Raw genomic sequence first — 6,245 nt, 5'->3', positions numbered from 1 at the left:
TCATGTATTGTGCTTACTTCAATGGAGTTGGAGGCTCTCTTCACCGCTGCGGACTGTCCGCCCTCTAGGACCAGACCATCCGCGATAGCAGACTCGCTCTGTAATCCTTCTTGGTGACCACCGGGCGGTCCGGCCTTATGGGCCAAACTATCTGCAAGGCCGTCAGACTATCCTACTTTAGGAGTCGGACTATCCATGGAAGGGATAACGCACTGCAGCGCTTTCTATTGTATCTCGGACCATCCGGCCTCCGTAGCCGGACCATTCGTGACCTAGCAGTTTCCTTTTTTAGATGTGGGCGTCATTTTAACTTTACTTATGATTTAGCCGATTTTCCATCGGCTCTAGCATCACAGGGATGAATCCTTTCTTGTCTATACTTATAAACTGATAATCTAAAAAATATACACCAGTCAAACATGTTGTAGTTTCATAAGTCCAGAGCATAGGGGCATCGGCAATGGCAATGCAAGCCGATGAGTCTACCTGTACTATTTCTACGTCAGCGCCTACCCATTGTAATAATATTTGATGTAAATTAGAAGGTATATATTGATTGGCATGAATCTAATCTCTACCTAGGATGACAAAGTAATTTCCTTCTACTTCAACTACAAAGAAAGCATCAAGGGTCTTTGTCCCGATGGTCAACTCAATGGACGTGACATCCTTGGCCTCGATCGGACTGTCGCTCCCAACACCGCTGAGAGTCATATTGGTCCTAATCAGCTCATTGTCATGTTTACCTAACTTCCTATATATGGAAGCCAAAGGGAAGATCATGTTCGAACACTATTAGCATCGAATCCTGGCTAGATCGGTATCACCTTTTCTGGCCAAAGCACTTCACGTAGGGGTATTTGGCCTAGGCGAAAAGATGGACCTTATGGGTCATTGTACCATAGATAAATAGTAGATTAGATAGGAAGTTTGGCTAGGAAGTGCTTATTGCTTTAGGTCTGTGGGACTATATAATGTAACAATTTATAACCATAATAAACAAAAGACATTCGTTCCTCAAGAAGAATGTGCTTCTTGTCTCCTAAGTGCATCGCCACTCATTCGAAGGGTTTTACATTAGTGAATGTTCCTAGGATCGTCAATATGATACACAATGCAGATCTCATCTAGGATGTTCCTATAGATAATTTACCGTTTATTTGGTCCTAGATTTGGTTAATAGCATGTGATAATGGTGTTTTTGGTCCCATTTGTATTCCCTTGGCCATGCACATAGCTTGTGTCGCTCTAGAGTAAACAATCAACTCAAACATGCTTTAGATAGGTGTATTCCCTTTTTTGGTCGCTTTCAATGCATGATCTCTTCTATTAATTTTGATCATTATCGACCAAGAAGATGGTAATCAACTTAAGGGAGCCGATCGATGCAACCAAAAAAGGTCAACCCACGCGATCGGGCCAAAATTAACGTTTAATTTATTGTTGTGCATTCGCAAAGTGAATCACCAGCATCAGCACAACTAGCTGGGCCAAGAGGGGCAGAAGCGGTCATGGCCCAGTGGAGAGAAAATAATTCCATTCCATTCTTGTTTCCTTTTTTTTACAATATAGAGAGGGTATATTGAGAGCCCTGGGCTTCCAAATGTTGGAAGAAGCCCTGGCCGACCAGCCCTGACCTAGCAGGACCGCACCCGCACGTCCACCTACACCTCATGCCATGCTGTTAGGTGCGTCCCCCGTCCATGCACCAGGTCAACATCCCCATGTGCGTCACTAAAACTTCCGGTCCAACAACCAACCTTCTGCGTGGGGCATAAACCATAAATTGTGATTCTGTTTTTTTGCAAATAGCGCAAATAGTCCACAGAAATAGTGTAAATAGTTCGCAGAGATAGCATAAAAACTCTGCCCAGCCACTGGATCACGTGCACATGCGCAGGTGCATGCATGCATATCCTATTTTTGTGGTAGATCCGATAATTATGGCAGATCGTGGGAGTTTTCATTGCATCCACGCAAATTTTGGATGACATTTTCGTTTCCATTGCATGCGCACAAAATTTGGATGTCTTCATAAATATAGGATCGCTCCAACAACCATGCAACTAGGCTCGTTAGAACCACTTTATGATATTTGCTGATATTAATTATGCTACACGGTGTAGGTATTTATGCAATTAGGTAATTTGCGTAAAAATATGTTTTCTACTATATCCGCATAAATTTAGGATGACAAGAATGTGCGATGAAAGGAAATTGATTAGCATGCATGGAAACAATAAAATCTTATTTTAGATGTTGCATTTCCTCCATAAATATAGGATCGCTCTAACAACCATGCAGTTAGGCTCGTTACAACTAGTTTATGATATATATACTAATACTAATTATGATACACGGTCTTGGTACTTATTAAATACGGAACGATGCATAAAAACTGCCATGTGGTACACTGGTATATGTATCTCCAGATTCGAGCGTAAAAACCTCAAGTTTTGAGCATAAAACCCCTCCCTTATGTGAGTAAATACCAAGCCATGTGATAGAGCTTGATAACTCTGGTGTGTTGTATTCACAATCCTATTTTTATGGTAGATCCAAAAATTATGGGAGCCGAATACATGTGGTTTCTATTTTTATGCAGATTCAAAAATTATGGCAGATCGTGGGAGTTCCCATTGCATGCACGCAAATTTTGAATGATATTTTTGTTTCCACTGCACGCATGAAAAAATAGGATGACATGATTCACGTAGAGCATAAATTCTTATACAAGGTCGCATATACCGTGTAGCATAATTGTCGGGGACCATAATTAGGGGTACCCTCAAGGCTCCTAATTCTCAGCTGGTAACCCCCATCAGCATAAAGCTGCAAAGGCCTGATGGGTGCGACTAAGTCAGGGATCAGTCCATTCGAGCGACTCGATCACGCCTTGCCCGAGCCTAGCCTCGGACAAGGGCAGCCGACCCCGGAGGATTTCCGTCTCGCCCGAGGCCCCCCTCCAACGGCGAACATATTTCCGGCTCGCCCGAGGCCCTGCCTTCGCTAAGAAGCAACCCTGACCAAATCGCCGCACCAACCGACCAAATCGCAGGAGCATTTAATGCAAAGGTGGCCTGACACCTTTATCCTGACGCGCGCCCCCAGCCGGCAGAGCCGAAGTGACCGCCGTCACTTCGCCGCTCCACTGACCGACCTGACAGAAGGACAGCACCGCCTGCGCCACTCCGACTGCGGTGCCACTTGACAGAGTGAGACTGACAGGCAGTCAGGCCCTGCCGAAGGCACCATAGGAAGCTCCGCTTCGCCCGACCCAGGGCTCGGACTCGGGCTAAGTCCCGGAAGACGGCGAACTCCGCTCCGCCCGACCCAGGGCTCAGACTCGGGCTAAGTCCCGGAAGACGGCGAACTCCGCTCCGCCTGACCCAGGGCTCGGACTCGGGCTAAGTCCCGGAAGACGGCGAACTCCGCTCCGCCCGACCCAGGGCTCGGACTCGGGCTCAGCCCCGGAAGACGGCGAACTCCGCTCCGCCCGACCCAGGGCTCGGACTCGGGCTCAGCCCCGGAAGACGGCGAACTCCGCTCCGCCCGACCCAGGGCTCGGACTTGGGCTAAGTCCCGGAAGACGACGAACTCCGCCTCGCCCGACCCAGGGCTCGGACTCGACCTCGGCCACGGAAGACAGACTCGACATCGGCTTCGGAGGAGCTTCCACATCGCCCAACCTAGGGCGCAGACCAGCCACGTCAACAGGAGGCGCCTTCATCACCCTACCCCGAGCTGACTCGGGCCGCAGGGAACAAGACCGGTGTCCCATCTGGCTCGCTCCGCCAGATAGGCAATGATGGCGCCCCGCATACTCTGTGACGACGGCGGCTCTCAGCCCCCTTACGGAAGCAAGAGGACGTCAACAAGGACTCAACCGCTCCGACAGCTGTCCCTCCGCCAGGCTCCATCACTCCTCCGACGGCCACGACATCACACCAGCTGGGTGCCAAAATCTCTCCGGCTGCCACAACGGCATGTACTTAGGGCGCTAGCTCTCCTCCGCTAGACACGTAGCACTCTGCTACACCCCCCATTGTACACCTGGATCCTCTCCTTACGCCTATAAAAGGAAGGACCAGTGCCCTCTTAGAGAGGGTTGGCCGCGCGGGGACGAGGACGAGACAGGCGCTCGCTTGGAGCCGCTCGCTCCCCCTCCCGCGTGGACGCTTGTAACCCCCTACTGCAAGCGCACCCGACCTGGGCGCGGGACGAACACGAAGGCCGCGGGATTCCCACCTCTCTCACGTCGGTCTCCGGCCGCCTCGCTCTCCCCCTTCGCGCTCGGCCTCGCGCTCGACCCATCTGGGCTGGGGCACGCGGCGACATTCACTCGTCGGCCCAGGGACCCCCCGGTCTCAAAACACCGACAGTTGGCGCGCCAAGTAGGGGCCTGCTGCGTGTTGACGAACAACTTCCCGTCAAGCTCCAGATGGGCAGTGAAAGTCGCCTAGAGGGGGGGTGGATAGGCGAAACCTGAAAATTAAAACTTTATCCCCCAACTAGATCCTTTGATTAGTGGTTAGAACAAGATGAACAATTATCGGAGTATAAAAACTAAGTTCTTGCCAGTAAAGAGAATAGCTTTCAAATAATGCGGAAGTGATAAATCGATACAACTAATCTATGATAATAAAGCAAGAAGGCTTAGATGAAAAGAGCAATAACTCAAGTTCTTTCTTGCGGAGTGTTGCTTCACTAAATGAGAATTTAACTTGAAGCAACACCAAGTGATATGAGCAAAGAATAGTGCAAGAGAACTTAGAGTAAGGGAAAGCAAACAAATCACAAGCAATAAACACAAATGACACGGGTTATTTGTTTTACCGAGGTTCGGCCCTTGAAGGCCTAGTCCCCGTTGAGGAGTCCACTCAAGGACGGGTCTTTTTCAACCCTTTCCCTCTCTCCACCGATCACACAAGGATCGGTGAGCTCTTCTTCTTCTCAAGGATCACTCTCGATCCCACAAGGACCACCACACTCTTTGGTGTCTCTTGCTAGCTTTTACAAGCCTCCAACACTTTGGAGGAAGTTCGAATGGGAGTCAAAACTCCACGCGCAAATGAACACAAAGATGAAGCTCACACTATCTCTCAATGGATCTCACAAGGCACTAGGGCTAAACTTAATTGAGTAGCTCTCAATTGCTCGCTCTTCTCTTTTGTGGCACTTGTATTGGTTGTAGTGGGCTAGATCTTGTGTATAGGATGTATCAATGAATATATGTGGTTGGGAGGGCTTGAGTATGTCAACTAGATGACTTGGAATGTTGCTTGGACTCCCACACCTTGAAGTGGCCGGTTGGGGTGGTATTTATAGCCACCAAACAAAATATGGCCGTTGGAGAAGGTTGCTGGCGATGGGCGCACCGGACAGTGTCCGGTGCGCCAGCCACGTCATCCTATCCGTTGGGGTTGGAGCTGGTCGACCGTTGGAGGCTTTGTCCTCATGTGGCACCGGACAGTCCGGTGCACACCGGACAGTCCGGTGCCCCTCTGTCCTTCTGCTCTGACTTCTGCCGTGTGTACTGTTGCGCACTGTTCGCTGTCAGAGTCGACCGTTGGCGCGAGGTAGCCGTTGCTCCGCTGGCGCACCGGACAGTCCGGTGTACACCGGACAGTCCGGTGAATTTTAGCGGAGCGGCCTTCCATTTTCCCGAAGCTGACCAGTTCAGAGCCGCTTCACTCTGGAGCACCGGACACTGTCCGGTGGTGCACCGGACAGTCCGGTGAATTATAGTGGGCTGCGCCTGAGAAACCCGAAGGTGAAGAGTTCGAAGGCAATCCTCCCTGGTGCACCGGACATTGTCCGGTGGTGCACCGGACACTGTCCGGTGCTACACCGGACAGTCCGGTGTGTCAGACCAGGGAGCACTTCGGTTTCTTTTTGCTCCTTTGTTTTGAACCCTGTCTTGTTCTTTCTATTGGTTTTTGTTGAATCTTTGACACCTGTAGAACATGCAGTCTAGAGCAAACTAGTTAGTCCAATTATTTGTGTTGGACATTCAACCACCAAAATCAGTTAGGAAAAGGTTTAAAGCCTATTTCCCTTTCAATCTCCCCCTTTTTGGTGATTGATGCCAACACAGACCAAAGCACATATATAAGAGCATAATTGAACTAGTTTGCCTAAGGTAAGTGCAAAGATTGCTTGGAATTAAACCAATATTGATTTCATAAGATATGCATGAATGGTTTCTTTATATTTTTGACATTTTTGGACCACGCTTGCACCAC

This window comes from Zea mays, chromosome 1 (genome assembly GCF_902167145.1).
Source record: "Zea mays cultivar B73 chromosome 1, Zm-B73-REFERENCE-NAM-5.0, whole genome shotgun sequence".
Taxonomy (NCBI): domain Eukaryota; kingdom Viridiplantae; phylum Streptophyta; class Magnoliopsida; order Poales; family Poaceae; genus Zea; species Zea mays.
Note: the sequence above shows the minus strand (reverse complement) of the source record.